Source organism: Equus caballus, chromosome 30 (genome assembly GCF_041296265.1).
Source record: "Equus caballus isolate H_3958 breed thoroughbred chromosome 30, TB-T2T, whole genome shotgun sequence".
Lineage (NCBI taxonomy): Eukaryota > Metazoa > Chordata > Mammalia > Perissodactyla > Equidae > Equus > Equus caballus.
Genome location: NC_091713.1, coordinates 38,528,776 through 38,548,858, shown reverse-complemented (window position 1 = coordinate 38,548,858; position 20,083 = coordinate 38,528,776). Strand labels below are relative to the sequence as shown.

Sequence of the window (20,083 nt, the reverse complement as noted above, 5' to 3'; positions counted from 1 at the left end):
CCAGGCCAGGGCGCGGCCCCTGCCCCGGAGAGCGCCCCCCGCCCCGCCCCGCCGGAGACCCTGCGGCGCCTGCCTCCCAGCCCTGCCCGGTCCGCTCGGCTCAACAGGGACCCTCGCGCGCCCCGACCCCAAGGGCATTCTCGCGGCCTCTGTCAACCCTCTCCCGATACCCGCCGGGAGCCCCGGGGCGCTGAGGCACAGACCTACCCAAGGTCACCCAAACTGGCAGAGCTCCCAGCGCCCGCACGGTGCTGTCCAAGCGCCCGCCCAGCTCGACGCCTCCAGCAACCGCTGGCTCCGGGATGCCCGGCGAGCCCGGGGCCAGCCTGTCAGGTCCGGGGGGATGTGGCGGGCGGGGACTGACTCGGCATCAGCGCCTCCTTCGCCCCCCGGCGCTGGAGCTGGTGACAATCGACTCCGCGCACCCGAGGGGCGGGGGCGGCGGCGGCACCGGGCCCCTCCCTCCTCGCCCTCCGTCTCCTCCCCACCCCTCCTCCAAACAAAGGAAGTGATTCTGGTTGAGAAAGGCTGGGAACCTGTGAGCCTTTTCTAGGGTCTGGTGTCGGAATCCGGCCTCTCTGTGCTCACTCCCTCCTTCTCTGTGCGGGGTGCCCCGGAGTCCCAGCCCCGCCTCGGGAGACCCCTCCACCTGCCTCAGCCTCTCGCCTGCCTGCGGGGCTCCAGGATGGCCCTTCTCTGCTTCCTCCTGGCACAGTCCCCACCCTCAGTCCTCAGACCCTGCTCTCCCATGAAACCAGCTCCTGCACGTTCTCAGGAGCTATACTTTGCAGCTCCATCCTGAGTCATTATGCTTATTTCTCCTCTATCTTCCAGAACTGCCTTTTAGTCTATTAGCAATTTCCATCTTGCAGATGAGGGCCAGAGGCTGGCAGATGGGACCTACTTCCCAAAATGGTCCCCACCAATGTCCCCCTCTCTCCTCCTTCTCTGTACTCCTCCCTCTTCATAGCACAGGAGCTAAGCCACAAGGTCTGCAGCCCAGTCCCCTCAGTGTAGACGAACAGCAGACTGGAAGGAAGGGGCTTCCACAAGGGGGCACAGCAAATCCTGACGGCCGGAGTAAGAAACCAGGCTCCTGACTCCCATCACAGTGCTCCCCTCCCTGTGCCCCATCCCAGTCCCTCTCTGGGCTGCCTCATGCTGCAGCTCAGATTAGGTGGCCTGCTGGTGTCAACTAAGAACCACCCAGGGGCAGACCCCTGCTCAGAACAGATGCGTTGCAGAGATCCCGATCTAAGAAACCCTTGCTCGTGGATATTGGGAAAGGGCCCCAGGAGAGCAAAGAGAGTCTGGCTGAGGACCCCAGTGCCACCTGGCCTGGCCCCAGCCCCTGAGGCTCTGCCCGCCTGTTGGACCTCGGGATGCCAGACAGGAGTTCTTCCCAAGGAGGGTGAGAACACAGCTTCTGCTGGGGGTCCGCACCGAATCTCCGTGGGGATCAGGGTCAGTGGGGCTGGAACCTGAGGAGCTGGAGGAGCGGGAGAGGGGGCTGAATCTTCCTGGGGAGGAGGAAACCCAGTGGGAAAGGTAACTTCCATTTCTGCCTTCAGGGGAGCAAGGAATCTGTGCCACAGACGGCAAATCGCAGCGCTGCCCTAGACCCTGGGGAGAAACTGGGACGTGTCGCCCTCCACTTCCCCTGCAGACGTCCTCAGCACTCCGGAGCCTCCTCCCCAGGCCCAGCAACAGGCAAGCCTTCTTGTCCATCCTGGGCTCTCAGCCCTTCCTTGGCTCAAGTCCTTGTGGGATCAAGGCTTTCTCTTGGTTTTCACTCAGCTTCCTAATTTTTGTTCATCTAGGTGTCAAAAAAACCTACAAAGACCCAGCAGGCCCAGATTGGGGCAGGGCGTAGGTGAGCAGGTCACCCTGTCTAAGCTTCAGCAGTGTCTTCAGCTCTGGAGGGCACCTGAGCGGGCCCCCGCCCCCCCCATACACTCCTCACCCCCAGTTCTTCCATGTGGGTTGTTGACTTGTAGTGGATACATTTGCATAATCCCCGTAGGGAATTTGTTTGTTCCTCAGTTCTGGGCAGAATAAATCAAAGCTGTTGTCCCTTCTCTCCTCCTCCCCTCGCCCCCTCCGCTCTCTGTCCCTCCACCCTGCTGGTCCCAGGGCCAAGCCTCCAGGGACTACATTGACCTTTGAGAGCAGAGCTGGCCCAGGCAGGGTCCGTCCAGAGAGCCGCTCTGGGAAAAGCACCTGTCTCCGCAGAGTCTCTGAGCAGAGGGGAGGGGGGTCAGAGGTGAACACAGTGCTCCTGGGCAGCAGGACCACTTCGTGCAGGAAAAAGAGCGCTTGACTGACAGTCAGAAGAGCTGGAAGCTGGCTTCGGGCCCTCACTCACTGGCTGTGTGGCCCTGGGCAAGGCACTTTTCATCTCCTGGCCTCAGTTGCCTTAGACAGCTGACGTCTCCTGTCCTGTCCTGCTCTGACAGCACCCAGTCCATTCTGAGGCAGGAAAGATGGTCGAGACAGAGGCTGTGGGGGTGGCCTCTCCCCCTAGAAGAGTTCTAGGTCCTGGCTGCCCATATGCGGCAGATTCCAGGGCCAAGAGCAGGGTCAGTGCAGGGGGAGGTTAGAGGAGGGTCAGAGGTCTGTAATGGGGGGAGGATGGTATGGGAAGGAGTGGACAGAACAGGTGGGACCAAGGTATCTGGAATTACACTGAGCCAAAAACTCTCTGGCTTCCATCACATGTCCAGGACCTCCAGACACGCTGACCCTCCCCACACCAGGGTCCATCCATGCCCCGCAGACACAGGGCCCTCGACGTGAAGAGGTGAGCCTTGGTCTGCTCACGAAGGCCTTCGCAGGGTGGCAGAGCTTCCTGAGCTGACTTAGGAGTGTCTAGCCAGACGTTTTATCAGCAGGACAAGCAGCAGCACCAGGCGGGGCCAGTAGAAGGACGAGGAGTGCTCTGTGTAGCCAGTCACGCTGAAGTTGGCACCAAAAGACACAGGGACCAGGCGTGGATGCCTTCAAGGTCACCCAGGGAGAAGCTTCTGTTTGGCATGTGGCTCTGGGAGCAAGATTAGGTCTAAAGACCCCCAGGCCTGCCCCTGCCCCCATCCTTCCCCCTGAAGCCCCTGTCTAGATTTCTCAGGGCCCCTCACTCTTGCCCTCTCTCCACTGTGGGGAGGGGGTGTGTGGAGAAGTGGGGGCTGGTAGAGGCACTCCTGCAGGGCAGCCCTGCCCCTCCTCCTTCCTGGAATTCTCCCAACTGAATGAGACACGTGGAGTCGGGAAGAGGCCTGCCCCAGGAGAGCAGCCATCCCTGCAGACCCTCAGGACACCAGCAGGGAGGGGGCAGCCAAGGTTCAGCTCAGGCCCCAGGGCGGTCTGGGGCTGGATGAAGCTTTAGGATCGCTCTTTCCCCTGCCAGCAGGCAGGAGGTGATTTTGGTCCCTGCGTTGTTTCTCACCACTCTCTGGGCAGTATGTGGAGGGAGAGGAGAAGGCGGAGGGGGAGGGGGAAGTGGGAGAGGGGACAGAGGGGGAGGGGAGGAGGAGGAGGCGAGCAGAGCAAGGGCGGGCTGGTTGGAAGGAGAAGATTTCTGGACGGCAGGGAGGCCCCGGCCTTGCCCTCGTCCCCCAGGCCCCGTCTGCCCCTTTGAGGTTCCCTCTTCAGATCTGGAATCCAGGTCTCTCTCCCCTCCCCATCCCCTCTCCCAGGTCAGCAGCTGGGTCTGTGGGAAGGAGCTAGTCGAGGTCCCTCCGGATAGCACAGAACTGGTCCTAAATCCTGAAGCGAGGATGTCCCTTCCATTTCCTTCTTAACTTCATCGTTCCTTCCTTCATTTAGTCTATTCAAAAGACGTTTCCTGAACCCCTTTTTCACGTTAGACAATGAGCTGAGCACAGAAGACAGAGAAATGAAAAAGCCATCATTTCCCGCACCGTCTCTGGAAAGACCCCCCAGTCAGGGTGGGGAGCACAAGGCACAAACGACCCCAACATGCAGCCACCTGGGCGGCTCAGAGGTCTTTCCCACCCTACTGATGGGTACTTCCTCCTGTTCACAGATAAGAGCTGATGCCAGCGCCACGGGGGTCTGTTCTGGCGGTTTGGATGCTGTTCGCTGAAGACCCCTCAGGGCTCAGCCGAGAAGCCTCAGGACCTCAGGGGCTGGGAAGGAGGGTCAGGTCTTGACTCTCAGTCAGGACTCAGAAAACCACCCTGCTTTAGCCAGAGCCACTCTGCTTCAGCTCACTTCACTCCGGGGTTCCTGCTATGAGATTTTATTTGAACATAAGATTTTATTAGCTCTGTGGCTTTAAAAGTCTTGAAAGTCTGAGCTTCAACCCAACTTGTACAGATAAGGAAACTGAGACCCAGAGAGGCAATCAACTTGTTACCCCCGTGAGTTGGGGGCAGAGCCTGGTGCCAGGGGAGATGTCCGGGGTGAGCCCTGCCCTGCATCCGCCCGTCCCGGCCCTGGGGAGTCCCCTGAGCACCAGCCTTTGAGCTCAGGCCTCGGGGAAGTCGGGTGTCCTGGCTTCCACACCCTCCCCACCTTGCGGGGGGCAGGGGAGGCAGTCTGCTAACCCCCCAGAGAAATCGGCATGGGGGGACACGCTCTCCTACAGTAATAAAGGCCCCTTTTACAGGTGCGCAGTGGTTCAGTCTTTAGAGACATACGTCATGTCCCACACGGAATGCTCACACACACCCCGGAGGGAGCACAGCAGTGTCACTCGTCCTTAATCGTGGGCGAGGACACCAGGCTGGGAGACGTTGGAGGGAAGCCACTGGCAGACTGCCCAGGGTGTGCGGTGTTTGCCTAGGCATGTGAGGCTCATGGGGTGATTGGCATCGCTGGTCAGTTGCTCTGGAAGGGCTTCCTGGAGGAGGCTCCAGCCCCACCCACTCATTCCGTGTTAACTGGCGGCTGTGAATGGCAGCCTAAGAAGGTGTTCTGTTCTGAGGGCTCTCAGGGGCTCCCAGCTTGGGGCTGGAGGGCAGGGCTGGTGTGGAACCTGCTCAGAACCAGCTGGAGCTCCGTTGGGCGGGTGGGCAGCGTGTTCCAGCTGCCACAGACAAGGTCGCGGGGGCGCTGGGTGGGGAAGGCCTTGGAGCAGGGATGAGATGTCCTGGTTTGTGGAGAAGGGCTGCTGGCCTAGGCAGACAGAAAGGACAAACAGCCTGAGCAAGAGAGGCGTGTTCTGGGCAGGACCAGGGGCTGGTGCTGGGCAGCAGGGCAACAGCCAGGGCCCACACTGCTGGAGGCCCCCTCGGGAGGTGGGGGAGACTGTGGCGGGTGGTGCACCCGGTCAAAGGCAGAAGGCCTCAGCCCCTGCCCTGGCTCCACCTGTTAGCTCTGGATGAACCCCAGCAACTCACCGCATCTCTCTGAGCCTCGGTTCTCCCATCCATAAACGAGGAATAATCACATCACCTATTTTATCTGTTTGAAAGTGTTTTTCAGGTTGTAAATCACTAGACAGATGTGGTCCACCCTATGGGTGATGGGAAGCCTTCAAGGGTTTTTGAAGGATCTGAAAGATGCTCTTTTGGAAAGGTGCCCCGTGCAGAGTGGACTGGAGGAGGGGGAGGGCCAGGCAGGAAGACCCATCAGAGACAAGTCCTGGCCAAACAAGATTAAAAGCCAAACATAAGAGGAAGCAGTGGGAACAGAGAAGATGGACAATAGAGATGTCACATAGGACTCCCAGCTCCTTGGCCAGCCAAGCAGAGCAGCCGGGGAGAATGGAGAGGCAAAGAGGACGATTGAATTTCAAGCTCGGGCTCCTGGAGAAATGCTGGTGGTGGTGAGTGGGATTGAAGCAGGAGAGGCTGGCTGTGGGACAGCGAGGGTGAGAAGGCCTCTCCTGGGCAGGTAGGGTGGGATGTGCCTACCCAGGCGCAGGGTCCAGCAGGCTTGTGGCAATGGCCCAGGGGACAGTCAGAGCTCCGCCTGGGTCATGTCAATCTAGGCGGCAGTCAGAGCTCCAGGAGAGGTGAGATCACTCCAGGAGAGGATGCCAAAGAGAGCTGGAAAGAAGCAGGCTGTGCCCACAGCACCCGGGAAGAAGTGGGACGATTCGATGACAAGAAGTGGGCGGGGAGGTAGAAGCACCATCTCAGGGTTAACGCTGGAGCAGGTAGGAAAGGCCGGGCCGTGGGGGCAGACGAGGCTTTGAAAGAGCTTGGCAGGGAGGAGAATAAAAGATGGACTGTGAGAGGCAGGAGACGAGGATCAAAAAGTGGTGGTTGTAGACGGGAGACCTGCACACGCTCACAGCCCAAGGGAGGGAAGCCGTGGCAAGGAGGAGACATCCGAGGGAAGAGAAACTGGGAGCAGATCCCACTCGTCAAGGTGCTGAGTGGTTAGTGACAGCTGGCCGGTCACAGAGCTCTGGGCGCTCCCCAGCCCAGGAGTGCCAGCTCTCCACCACCTCCAGGCCCTCGGCCCCAGTCCCGACTCTCCTCCACGCCCGCCCCCACCCACGCTTGGCCAGCAGGGAGCCGCCACGCTGCTCATCAATTAAAGAATCAGGCTTCTCCTGGCACCAGCAGCTCTCCATGCGGCAGCCCATGGCCCGGCTCCCACGCCTGACTCTGGCCCACGTGGCGCCAGCCATGATTTCTTGGCTTCTCTGCCCTGACTGCGGCCAAGAGGTGCCTGCGGGCCATCCACCTGCCGCCCAAGTTGCTCTACCACACCTCCCAGCAAGGCCCCCCATCCTGGCCAGCACTTCACCCCCACCGCCCTGGACTCCTCGAACGCCACCTCCAGGGGTGCGGGGCAAGGATCCTCTGCCTCCCGTCCCCTCAGCAGGCAGAAGGGGAAACCGAGGCAGGGGGGATTATGTGGCTTTGGTTGGAGGTTGGCGGGCTGGCATCTGGACTCCCTAATGCCTCCTTTATTCTTTTCCACCCTACAGGCAGGGCCAACAACTCTCGAGAAAGAGAAGTATGCCCACTGCCTTCTCCATGTTCTGAGAGGGCAAGGAGGGCCGTGCGGACTGGGGGAAATGGGAAAGGAAGGACAGGGCAGAGTTGCCAGATTAAATTCAGGACACTCGGCTAAATTTTTAAACAGCTTCATTGAGATATAGTTTACATATCATAAATTCACCCATTTAAAGCATACAATTCAATGATTTTTAGTATATTTGCAGAATTGTGCAACTATCACCATAATTTAATTTTAGAACACTTTCCTTCTCCCCCCAAAATCCTTGCCCCTGTTAGCAGTCATTTCCCTGCTCCTCCGCAGCCCTACCCCGGCCCCGCAATCACTAATCCATTTCCCATCTCTGTGGATATGGCTGTTCCGGGCATTTCATGTACGTGGAACCACACAATACCTGGTCCTTCGTTACCAGCTTCCTCTGCGTGGCAGGAGGTTTCCAAAGTTCGTCTATGTTGTACCATGTGTCAGCACTGCATCCCTTTCTGTAGCTGAATAATATTCCATCATGAGGACGCAGCACGCTTGTTTATCCATTCTTCGGTCAATGCACATTTCAGACTATTATGCATGATATGCTCTGTGAACATTCGTGGACAAGTTTTTGTGTGGACGCATGTTTTCGCTTGTCCTGGGCAGATGCAGACAGAGGATGTGGCCGTTTCTCACGTTTATCTCGTGGGTCGTCATGCTGCCTCGTGGGGAAACTGTGATGATCCCCTTTAACAGAGTAAAACGCCAAGGCTCAGAGAGAGGCCTGGAACTGCCAGAGCTGGAACTGAGATATGAACTCAGGTCTCTGACTCCCAGCCCAGGGTTCTTTGCACCACATCACAAGCAGCCCTTCTCAGACCGTCTGCAGTCCACCTAAGAGAACGAGACAAACGGAACTGGAGAAGCAGCACAAGCAATGTGAACAGTCACCTGTCACTCTGAACTCCTAATTAGGTGCTTTGTGGACTGTGGCCCCGGTGAGGCTAGGCCTGAAGCCAGAGGCTCCTTGGAAGGAGCGAGGCGGAAAGCTAACAGGTGGAGGGTCCACTCTCCTCCACGCGGACCCCCAGGAGCCTGTCAGAGAGCCCACCACACCCAGGTCTTCACAGTGACTGTCGATGGAAGCCCCGCCCAGAAGGGATGGAGGCAAGAGGCCACCAGCCACAACCCCATCACAGGAGGAACCGACCGGGGCCGCATTCCTGGGAAAAGAACGGAGAGGTGACTAGACAGCTCGGGCTTGGCGACAAGCTCGAGCCCCTTCTCTCAGCTCCAGCCTTAGCCCAGCCCCAATTCCCTGACCGTAAGCAGAACGCTCAGTGTGAGTGACATTAATCCGGTCACATCTGCCTCACCCCTCTGCCCTGAACCCAAGGCCCAGTCACGGGGAGCAGAGGGCTGCAAGAGGTCCCTCACCAGGTGCACTTTCCTGACGTCGGAGCGAGCACCGGGCTGCAGCCGAGCCTCCCTGCCCCTCCCGGGGCCCACCCAAAGTCCCAAATTCCAGGCCAGAGGAAGAGACAGGAGCTTGCTAGAGGCGTCCACCGAAGCTAAGGCCGCCCGCTCTGTCTGGCTGGTCAGGTGGGTGGGACACGCAGAGGTTTCTGTTTCAACCACTGTCCTGGCCCCAGAGTTGGACGGACTTCATCCAGGGCTCACAACAGCTCCTGGCACATAGCAGAGCTCCAGAAACGTTTATGGAAGGCCGGGCGTTCAGAATAATACAGCACGACGACAAGAAGGTCCAGGTCCACACACTTCAGCATTAGCTCTCACCAACACCCCCAGCATTGCAGGTGAAGGAAGTGTAACTGTTTTCCCATTTCGCAGAGCAGGAAACTGAGGCCTAGGGAGGCCTGTGGGTCTGCTCAGTGGTGGAATCCAGGGCCGGAGGGAGCCACCCAGCTCAGGCCGTTGCCTGAGGCTCGAGGTCCCCCTGCTGGCCAGACGGAGGCCTGGGCGGGTGAGGATCTGGAAAGGGCCGGCTGCTCTGGAGCTCCCGCCCTCCTGGCCGCTCTGTGGTGGATATGGGGTTGGGAGAAGCATGTCTGCACTCAGCTTTAGGCCAACTGGCAGGTGCTCTGCACAGGGCTCCAGGCGGGATGCTCCACCTCGCAAGGGACCAGACCAGAGGGAGACCGACCCTGCCCTGCCCCACCCCTCCTTCTGAGGCTTGGCCGCACCCACCTGGAGAGTGAGAGACCAAGGGCGGCAGTGCCTACGGAGGCCACCCAGAGGGACGGATGGACTCTGGTCTCCTGGCGCCCAACCCACAGGGCTTTGTTCTGGTTTTTCCAGGCAAAGTCTCCTAAATCAGCCCAAAGGGATGGCAGTGCTCCTATTTAGAGAAATCCCCAGAAAAAAAGGATTTTCCCGCTTCCTTTACTCCCCCCACCTCATCTAGCGGGTCCATCCTGACAGAGAGAAAGGCTCACTCAGGCCCACCCCACTCTCGTTACTTCTGCCGATGGGGGCTGCTGGCTTCCAGCTGGGGATCGTGCTAATCCAGTCCTCCTCAGAGGTTAGGAGCTGGGTCTCTAGTGTCAGACAAATTTGTGTCAGATCTCACTCTGTCCCATCTCAGGGTCCGACTGTGGGCACTTTTCTCAACCAAGAAGCCTGTTTTCTTGCGTGTAAAATGGAAGTTGTAATGCTTTCGCGGCGGGCTGTGGGGGGACCCAGTGACGTCCCACAGATCAGCAGCCTCGGGCAGGTGGCAAGGGCTCAGGCGACGCTGCTACTAATTACTGTCATGGCTCCACAGCTCTCCCTCCATCGCTTCGCTCAAGAGGGACCGTGAGGGCACAGTCGGCCGGTGGCGTTCTGCACGGAAGAGCGTGGAGCGTCTTGCCACGTGCTGAGCCGTCCCCAACCTGGTCACCCTCGTCCGCAGGGGGAGGGGCGGCAGCTGCTTCTCTCCCTGCCCGGGCCCTGACCCAGCCAAGCACTGGCACAGCTGCCGGGATGGCCCAAATGCCTCTGCAGGGCTAGGTGGAGGACAGCTGGGGGTGGGGAGGAGGGCGAAGGGGCAGACAAGGAGCTCTCTTCCCTCACGTCGTGTCCACTTACCCTCCAGCTTCCTAAGCCGTTGGGGTCAGCTCGGGACCTCTGACCTCACTCCCGCCCCAGCCTGGGGCGGGGGCAGGTGGAGTTCCCCCTCATTCCTCCCGTGTCCTCTGCCCTCCCGTTCCTCCCCCCACGCCCGCCCGTGGCTGAACCCACGCTCCCGCCCCACCCCGTGCCCTGCTCCCTCCCCTGCCCATGTGCTGCCCAGCTGTCGCTGGTCCTGAGCTGGGCACTGCGCCGGCCTGCACCACGCATGAATCGCCAGCATTCACACTCTGGCCCCGGAGCCTCCACCTGTCCCCGCGGTCTGAGCAGCGGAGCTGTGTGGCCCCATCTGTCGTCCTCCATCCAGGACTCAGTGCAAGAGACTCAGCTTCAAAACCCCAGCGTCCACCTGCCAGCGCCGGGCGGGGAAGATGGGCTGAGGGGCAGGGCTGAGTTGGGGCCCCTCATCTCCTGGAGCAGCTGGCCTTGTCCTCCGCATCCCAGGCCCCCAGCACTGTCGGAAACAACATGCATTCCAGCGTGAAAAGGCAAAAAGCCCACCCCTCCTGAAAGGACATTTGCATATTTACCAGCATTCTCTGATCAGTTTCAGTTACTCACAGCCAGCACCAAACAGGGTGGGGGTGGGGTCAGTGTACAATGTAAACAGAAAGACACAACAGCGGCCGCATTTTTTGAATTAGTTTTTGTTACACAAGCAGTATGTGAATACACCTTCCTTGATTAAAAAAAAATGAAGCCATTGCAAGCTCAGGATTTTAAGGGACTCCATCTAGTGGGTAGGGGGAGATGGGGCTGTAGATGTGTGAGCCAACAATGACAGCCAGTCGACAAATGCTCAGAGAGCTCTAATCCTCTGAACAGGGGAGGCTGTAGGGCCCCAGGAGGCTTCACGAGGAAGCACATTTGCGCTGGGTTTCAAAGGGTGGGCAGGAGGTAGTCAGGCAGAGCAAAGTGGGTAGCATTCTAGGAAGACATGCAAAGACACTGGGGCCTGAACACACATGCACGTGGCATACACCACTAGATAGTGGTTAGCCATAGGGCTCAGCAGAAACAGAGGCAAGAGATGAAGGCTTGAATTCATCCCAAGGGCAGTGAGAAGCAACCCTTTAGAGAGCTGATGCTTGGGGCAATGAGGAAAGCAGGTGGGATGGGGCGAATGGAGAAAAGGAACATCAGGTAGGTGGTTCCTGTGAGAGTTCTGGTAGGAAGAGTAAGACTCTACGCTGGGCACCTAAGGGGGAGTGGAGATAGAAGGATTAACTCAAGAAATTCTTACATAGAAAGGATAGGACTTCATTCATTCATTCATTCATTCATTCTGCTAACATCTTTTGAGGGCCTGCAGTGGCACCAGGTATTCAGAGATCAAAGACGGTCCCAGTGCTAAGAGGGGAAGATGGACAGGAAGACAGGTGGTGACAGATCAACTACAGTCAAAGCGCTATGAGAGAGAGAAGCCAGTGAGGGAGAGGCCGTGAGTGACCAGGAAGGGATGGGGTGGGGAGTGGGGCAGGAGGTCGAGGATGACTTCTAGGCTTCTGCCTCAGATGAGGAGCAATGAGCGGAGAGTGGAGCCCCCAGTGGAGGCGCGGACACAAGGCAGGGGCGTGGCCGGAGGCAGAGGCTCGTCTGGGTCTGGCTCCTGGCTTTCCCTGTGCTCCTGCCTATCCAGAAAAGCCAGGTGCGGCTGAGGCTGCCTGTCACCTTCCCGGCTGAATGAGTTTCACAGAAAGCACCTAAAATAATTCCTGCGCCACAAATGTTAAGTTAAACAAAGAAAACAAGTAAAAAGTACGGAAACTTAAAGCAAGATGCATACTCATCAGGGTACCTTTCTGCATGAGCCCAGGGAGGGACCGTGGCCCCCTGGCCCTGACAGTCCACCAGGGACGTCTGACAAAGCCAGCCCTCAGCCTTCCAGGAAGACGCTGTCAAAAGAGAGTGTGGTACGAATGTGCAGAACCTGAGCTCCCCACAGGAGACCCGGATGCACAGAGGAACAGAGAGGGCGAGCGGGCTCGGCAGTTCTCTCCGCAGGAGGAGTCGGTGTGGCATCACCTGTTGCACGAGTGTGTACCGTGCACTTTGCACATCACACTCCTACATGATCCCGGGAGAAAGTCCCCAACCTATGAATTCTCTTTGTTCTTGTGCTGTAACTATTGTCGGTTTCCTGAAAGTTTGGAGGAAGATGGAGCGGAGGATGGAGGCGTTGATGCTGTTGGTGGTGAAGTTGTGGAAACTTGGAAAGATTCACGGACCTGCTTCACCACCACGGGAAATGAAAGGCTTTGAGGGAACCACCTCATCGGACCTCGGGAGGCTCATGTCTTACTGATGTGACAAGAGTCGCAAACACGCTGATCTCGAGAGGGAAGCGTGGTGGCCCCCTCAGTGGAGGAGGTGCTCATGCCGAGCTTAAGCTAGACGCATGGACCAAGTGACTGACCAGGGGAACCTGCCTTCACTTATAGCTTGACTGCTCTGAGCACAACGAAATCGCCAACTGTAAAGAAATGCAGTCCTGTTTGATGGACCTGACGTCATATTTGAGAAGAAATTCTCAGATTTTGTTAAGTTTGGATCTTGCTGTAAGTTGTGTATTTTTTACATTTCTGAAGTTCCCATCCATTGAGTGCTTATGTGCTCCAGGCAGTGCTGTCTTATGTGTGATCCATTCATGCCTCACGACAAACCTGTGGTATAGTTTCTAGCATTACTCTCATCTCACAAATTAGAAATGTTGAGGGATTGGCCCTGTGGCCAAGTGGTTAAGTTCGCGTGTTCCACTTCGGTGGCCCAGGGTTCGTTGGTTCGGATCCTGGGCGCAGACGTAGCATCGCTCATGAAGCTATGCTGAGGTGGCCTCCCACACAGAATATCTAGAATGACCTACAACTAGGATATATGACTATGTACTGGGGCTTTGGGGATAAGCCAAATCACAGCCTTTCTTCAAAAAAAAAAAAAAAAAGAAAAGAAAAAAAGAGAGAAAAGAAATGACGAGGTGAAGAAGAAAGACTGAGTGGGGAGCCATCCTGCCACCTCAGCAGTCTGGCCTCAGCAGCTCCTCCACGTTGTGTAAACGCAGGATGTATCCACCTCTCCGAGCATCAGCCCCCTCGGTGGGGCTTCATCTCCTGGGAACGTGTGACGGGAAAGTGAATTATGTTCACCAAGAAGACTTCATTCAGGATTCTAGAAAGCACTGGACAAATCCCAGAACCTGAAGTGTCTGTGGTGAGGCCTAACCCCGGGCAACGTTTGGGTCCGTTTTCTTCTTCTTGTGAAACAGCTGGGCCAGCAGGAGAGGCCTCACGGCTGAATCCCCACAGCTCCCTTCATTCACGCTGTCCTGTCATTGCAGCTCCATCCGTATCCTCAAAACTGACGCATCTAACAGAGGCCTATACCAGGGCACTTTTGAATAAGTGATATTAATTCAGCTGATTTTGTACTGCTTTTGTGTTTCTGTAAAAAATCCATAAATTTGTTCAGCTCCCTTCCCTCTTGCTATTAATTTTTAAAAGTTATGGACTTCAGTTTCTAATGCATCACAGAGTAGTTTACTGATTGATCCTCTCACTCAAGACAACCAAAAATACTGGACAAAATTTTAAATGCATCAATAGACTGGTGAAGATTAAAGGTACACTCAGAAGCTTAAAATCATGAGAGGGCAGGAGCCCGGGGGACCAGCCTCGCTCTGACGTCAGCATTTACAATGAGCTGCAGTTTTCACAAACCGTGCGAGACACAGAGGGTGCATCAACGGGAGGAGTCTAGTAGAAGAGTTACTCTCAGCGTTATCCATAACCTAGAACCCGAAGGCCGCAATTCATGACAAGGGTGAATTCGAAATAAATCTGAGCCCAACTTTCCTACCTCGAACCTGGCGCTGAACAGAAGGGAGGAAAACATCTCTCTTGAAGCAACAACTACCAGCTGGCCTGGCGCAGGTTTGCCACCCAAATTCACACCATCTCAATCGTTCAAACAATCTAAAGCCAAGACTGTGCATTTTTGTGATCCTGAGCCAGCAGTGCCATCCAATGCCTGGCAGTGGCAAATGAAAAACCATCCCGGAGGAAAGCACCTTCCCCTGGGCCTCGGGGAATCCCACAGATACAGCTCTAAGAAACGTGAGCTCAGGGTGAAAAAAAATCATAAACCACAAGGAAACAGGACACCATGAGTGAGGTCCCACAGGGAAACAGTAGAGAGTGTAGGAGTTCACAGCCCAGGCACGTTTTTGGTTGTCACAACTGGGGGGGGGGGGGGGGGATGTGTGTGCTCCTGGCATCTGGTGGGTAGAGACCAGAGATGCTGCTGAACATCCTACACGGCACAGGACTGTCCCAGAGTGCATTGCTATTTGAGGGTCCATATCAACAATAGGGTTTATGACCTCGATGTTGGGTCAGGGCACCCCAGCCCCCACAACAAAGATTTATCTGGCCCAAGATGTCAATCGTGCCAAGGCTGAGAAACCTTGCGATGGCCGAATTATATTTGCAAAGCTTCTATTTTGGTATTATTAGGAAAAATATGTATAATAAGTATAAATGTAAACATAAAGGAATAAAACATATTGGTATTTGTTTCATAATTAATTGTTAAGCTGTACATTTATATTTTTGCCCTTTTCTGAATTGAGTTACATTTTCCCAATTTAAAAAATGTTTTTGAAATGAAGTGGACAGGTTTAACAGCTGATGAGACAAAGCTGCAGAGAGAATTACTGTGCTGGAAGGCAGATCTGAAGAAATTACCCAGAATGCAGTTCTGAGAGACAAAGAGATGGAAAGCATGAAAGAAAGATTGAATAGGAATTCCAGAAGACATGACAGAAAGAAGGGGCAATATTTGAAGAGTTAAATGCTGGAACTTTCTCAGAACTGAAGACTAGATAACAGATAACAGTCCACTAAATTGGGAAGCCCAGTTAATCACAAGCAGTATGAATAAAAAGTAGCCCACACCTAGAACACATCATGGGGAAACTTTCAGAATGTTTACAATTAAAAAAAGATAAAGCTCCACATCTGGGGACACTCGCAGCTCTCTGTGCTTGGCCCAGCTCCTTTCAAAATGTCTGCTGCTCATGAAATTCTGTGCAAGCTCAACTCAGAGGGGATCTCTCTACACTCCCAAGTGCACACACGTCAGTCAACATGCACACCAAGTTGATGCTGAGCAGGATGCTCTGAACACTGAAACCGTCATCAAGACCAAAGGTGTGGGTGAGGTCACCATTGTCAACATTTTGACCCACTGCAGCAACAAACAGAGGCAGAACGCTGCCTTCACCCAGCAGAGAAGGACCAGGAGAGGACTTGCATCAGTGCTGAGGTCAGACTTGGCCGCCTGGAGATGGTGATCGGGGGCCTACTGAAAATACCCACTCGGTGTGACGCTTCCAAGCTGAAAGCCTCCATGAAGGGGCTGGAGACTGATGAGGACCCCTCACTGAGATCCTGCTCAAGGACCAACCAGGAGCTTCAGGCAACTAACAGAGCCCACAATGAAAGGTACAAGACTGATCTGAGAAGGACATTGTTTCTGATACATCTGGTGACTCCCACAAGCTGATGGCTGCCCTCACACAGCACAGAAGAGCAGAGGAAGGCTCTGTCATTGATTAAGAACTGAGTGACCAAGATGCTCAGGATCGCCACGATGCTGGAGAGAAAGGAAAGGAACTGATGTTCCCAAATGGACCAGCATCATGACCGGGCAGAGTGTCTGTCATCTCCAGAAAGTACTTGAAAGATACAAGAGCCACAGCCCTATGACGTGTTAGGCAGCATCCAGAAGGAGGTCAAAGGACACCCGGAGAATGCTTCCCTGGACCTGGTCCAGTGTATTCAGAATAAGCCCCCGTATTTTGCCAACTGACTATACGACTCCACGAAGGGCAAGTGGTCACGTGATAAGGTCCTGATCAGAATCACGGCCTCCCACAGTGAAGTGGACATGTTGAAAATTAGGTCTGAATTCATGAGAAAGTACAGCAAGTCTGTGTCCTACCACATCCAGCAAGACACCACAGGTGACCGCCAGAAGGTGCTGCTGTGTGGTTGGGATGACTGAACCCGGGACAGCGGGAGCTCCAGAACTGGTGCTCCCAGGCTTCCAGCTAACAGTGGCAGAAAATCAGCTTGTGACTAACAGCCGGCTATGCCCATCCGTGTGAGGATGACCTTAGCATCCCCACCCCCAACCTGGTTTTAGTTGCCTGAGCCCTACTTGCCTCCCCCATCCGGTCTCTCCTCTTAGCCAAAGAAATGAACATTACAAGGAGCTGGAAGTGAAATCTATGCTGTGAAACGCTTTGCAAATTCTCGTGTACTGTGTTGTAAACAGAAGAATAAACTGAATTTTTATTTTAAAAAATAATAAAAATGTAAAAGAAAGAAAAGATATTAAAAGCAGTCAGAGAGAAAAGATATATAACCTACAAGTAAAGGACAATTAGATTGACAGCTTTTTTATCAATAGTGAAAGCCAGAGGACAGTAGAATAATATCTTTAATGTGCTAAAGAAAAAATAACTGTATTCCTAGAATTGTCATACTTAGTGAAAATATTCATGAAAGAAAGAGATATAAAAACATTAAATAACTCACAGTTTAAAGAGCACATGGTAATGGAAATTTAAAGTACTTACAAAAGCTTAAAAACAGTAACACTACATGTCAAACTTGTGAAATACAATTAAAGTGGTACATTAGAGGGAAACCATAGTCTTTTTTATTGCAGTAACATTAGTTTATAACATTATATAAGTTTCGGGTGTATATCATATTTCGACTCCTGTGTAGAGTACATCATGTTCAACACACGAAGACTAACTGCAATCCACCGCCACACCCACGTGCCTGATCACCCCTTCCACCCTCCTCCCTCCCCTCTTCCCCTCTGGTAACCACCAATCCAATCTCTGTCTCTACATGGTCGTTTGTCGTCGTTTTTGTGTTCTACTTATGAGTGAGATCATAGGGTATTTGACTTTCTCCCTCTGACTTATTTCACTCAGCACAATACCCTGAAGGTCCATCCATGTTGTCACAAATGGCCAGATTTCATCGTTTCTTATGACTGAGTAGTATTCTGTTGTGTATATATACCACATCTTCTTTATCCATTCGTCTCTTGATGGGCAACTAGGCTGCTTCCAAGTCTTGGCTATTGTGAATAATGCTGCAGTGAACATAGAGGTGCATGTATCTTTATGCATTTGTGTTTTCAAGTCCTTTGGATAAATACCCAGCAGTGGAACAGCTGGATCATATGGTAGTTCTATTCTTAATTTTTTGAGGAGTCTCCATACTGTTTTCCATAGTGGTTGCACCAGGTTGCACTCCCACCAGTAGTGTATGAGGATTTCTTTCTCTCCACATCCTCTCCAACACTTGTGGCTTCCTGTCTTGTTAATTATAGCCATTCTGACGGGTGTGAGGTGATATCTCATTGTAGTTTTGATTTGCATTTTCCTGATAGTTAATGATGTTGAACATGTTTTCACGGTGACTGTGGGCCATCTGTGTGTCTTCTTTAGAGAAATGTCTGTTCAGATCTTTTACCTATTTTTCAGTTGGGTTGTTAGTCTTTTTGTTATTGAGATGTATGAGTTCTTTACATATTTTGGATATTAACCCTTTATCAGATACATGGTCTGCAAATATCTTCTCCCAATTGTTAGGTTGTCTTTTCATTTTGTTGATGGTTTCCTTTGCTGTGCAGAAGCTTTTTAGTTTGATGTAGTCCCATTGTTTATTTTTTCTATTGTTTCCCTTGCCGGGTCAGACATGGTACTTGAAAATATGCTACTACGACCGATGTCAAAAAGCATACTGCCTATGTTTTCTTCTAGAAGTTTCATGGTTTCAGGTCTTACATTCAAGTCTTTAATCCATTTTGAGTTAATTTTTGTGTATGGTGTAAGATAATCTACTTTCTTTCTTTTGCATGTGGCTGTCCAGTTTTCTCAATACCTTTTACTGAAGAGACTTTCCTTTCTCCGTTGTACGTTCTTGGTTCTTTTGTCGAAAATAAGCTGTCAATAGATGAGTGGATTTATTTCTGGGCTATCAATTCTGTTCCATTGATCTCTGTGTTTGTTTTCTGTGCCAGGACCACACTGTTGTGATTACTATAGCTTCATAGTATATTTTGAAATCAGGGAGTGTGATACCTCCAGCTTTGTTCTTTTTTCTCAGGGTTCCTTTGGCTATTTGATGTCTTTTGTTGTTCCATACAAATTTTAGGATCCTTTGTTCTAGTTCTGTGAAAAATGTTGTTGGAACTTTGATAGGGATTGCTTGAATCTGTAGATTGCTTTAGGAAGTATGGACATTTTAAGTATGTTAATTCTTCCAATCCAAGAGCACGAAATATCCTTCCATTTCTTTGTGTTTTCTTCAATTTCTTTCAACAATGTTTTATAGTTTTCAGTGTACAGCTCTTTCACCTCTTTGGTTAAGTGTATTCCTAGGTATTTTATTCTTTTTGTTGCAATTGTGACTGGGATTGTATTCTTAATTTTTCTTTCTGCTACTTTGTTATTAGTGTAAAGAAATGCAACTGATTGTTGCATGTTGATTTTGTATCCTGCAACTTGACTGTATTCATTTATTATTTCTAAAACTTTTTTGGTAGATTCCTCAGGGTTTTCTATATATAAAATCATGTCATCTGCAAATAGTGACAGTTTCACATCTTCTTTTCCAATATGGATCCCTTTTATTTCTTTTTCTTGCCTGATTGCTCTGACTAGGACTTCCAATACTATGTTAAATAAGAGTGGTGAAAGTGGGCATTCTTGTCTGGTTCCTGTTCTTAGAGGGATAGCTGTCAGTTTTTCTCCATTGAGAATGATATTAGCTGTGGGCTCGTCATACATGGCCTTTATTATAAGTTCAGGTGCTTTCCTTCTATATCCATTTTATTCAATTTTTATCATAAATTAATGCTGTCTCTTGTCGAATGCTTTCTCTGCATCTATTGAGATGATCACGTAATTTTTATTTTCATTTTGTTAATGTGGTGTATCACTTTGATTGATTTGCAGATGTTGAACCATCCCTGCATCCATGGAATAAATCCCACTTGATCATGGTGTATGGTCTTTTTAATGTATTGTTGTATTCAACTTTCTAGTATTTTGTTGAGGATTTTTGCATCAGTGTTCATCAGTGATAGTGACCTGTAATTTTCTTTTTTTGTGTTGTCCTTGTCTGGTTTTGGTATCAGGATAATGTTGGCTTCGTAGAATGAGATAGGAAGTTTCCCTCCTCTTCAATTTTTTGGAATAGTTTGAGAAGGATAGCTATTAAGTCTTTGAATGTTTGGTAGAATTCACCAGGGAAGCCGTCGGGACCTGGACTTTTATTTTTTGGGCAGCTTTTGATTGCTGTTTTGATCTCCTCGCCAGTGATCAGTCTATTCAAATTCTTTATTTCTTCCTGATTCAGTTTTGGAAGGTTGTATGATTCTAAAAATTTATCCATTTCTTCTAGATTATCCAATTTGTTCGCATATAGCTTTTCATAGTATTCTCTTATAATCTTTTGTATTTCTGAGGTGTCTGTTGTAATTTCTCCTCTTTCATTTCTGATTTATTTATTTGAGCCTTCTCTCATTTTTTTCTTAGCGTGCCTAGGTTTGCCCATTTTGTTTATCTTTTCAAAGAACCAGCTCTTGGTTTCATTGATTTTTTCTATTTTTTTTTTCAGCCTCTATTTCATTTCTTTCTGCTGGGATTTTTATTATTTTCTTCCTTCTACTGATTTGGGGTTTTGTTTGTTCTTCTTTTTCCAGTTTCTTTAGGTGCACTGTTCGGCTGTTTACTTGAGGTTTTTCTTGTTTGTCGAGGTAGGCCTGTATTGCTATAAACTTCCCTATCAGAACTGCTTTTGCTGTATCCCACAGATTTTGGCTTGTCATATTTTCATTTTCATTTGTCTTGTGGTATTTGTGGCTTCTCCTTTGATTTCTTCATGGATCCAATCATTGTTCAGTTGCATTTTGTTTAATCTCCACGTATTTGTGGCTTTTCTGATTTCCTTCCTGCAGT

The 20,083-nt window shown here is 51.9% G+C and overlaps 1 protein-coding gene, 2 long non-coding RNA genes and 1 pseudogene across 5 annotated transcripts in view; 2 read left to right on the top strand and 2 right to left on the bottom strand.

The window, feature by feature from the left end:
- Positions 1-603, bottom strand: part of ADORA1 (adenosine A1 receptor) — a 33,179-nt gene extending 32,576 nt beyond the window's left edge. The window contains exon 1 of the mRNA XM_001496410.7: positions 208-603. The gene's annotated coding sequence lies outside the window, so the exon portion shown is untranslated. The remainder of the gene's footprint in view (positions 1-207) is intronic.
- LOC138921585 (uncharacterized) lies at positions 575-10,742 on the top strand. Of its 3 annotated transcripts, XR_011434276.1 has the most exons (5): positions 575-1,411; positions 1,572-1,710; positions 1,821-1,873; positions 2,724-3,004; positions 4,043-4,630. It is a non-coding gene; the product is annotated as an uncharacterized lncRNA (long non-coding RNA). The 3 variants fall into 3 exon arrangements; XR_011434275.1 differs by lacking the exons at positions 1,821-1,873; positions 2,724-3,004; positions 4,043-4,630 and adding exons at positions 5,436-8,723; positions 9,692-10,742; XR_011434277.1 differs by lacking the exons at positions 2,724-3,004; positions 4,043-4,630 and having other exon boundaries at positions 1,821-2,078.
- Positions 7,048-20,083, bottom strand: part of LOC138921584 (uncharacterized) — a 36,322-nt gene continuing 23,286 nt past the window's right edge. The window contains exon 2 of the long non-coding RNA XR_011434274.1: positions 7,048-7,800. This is a non-coding gene — a long non-coding RNA (uncharacterized lncRNA). The remainder of the gene's footprint in view (positions 7,801-20,083) is intronic.
- On the top strand, positions 15,097-16,185 carry LOC100065194 (annexin A2 pseudogene; annotated as a pseudogene).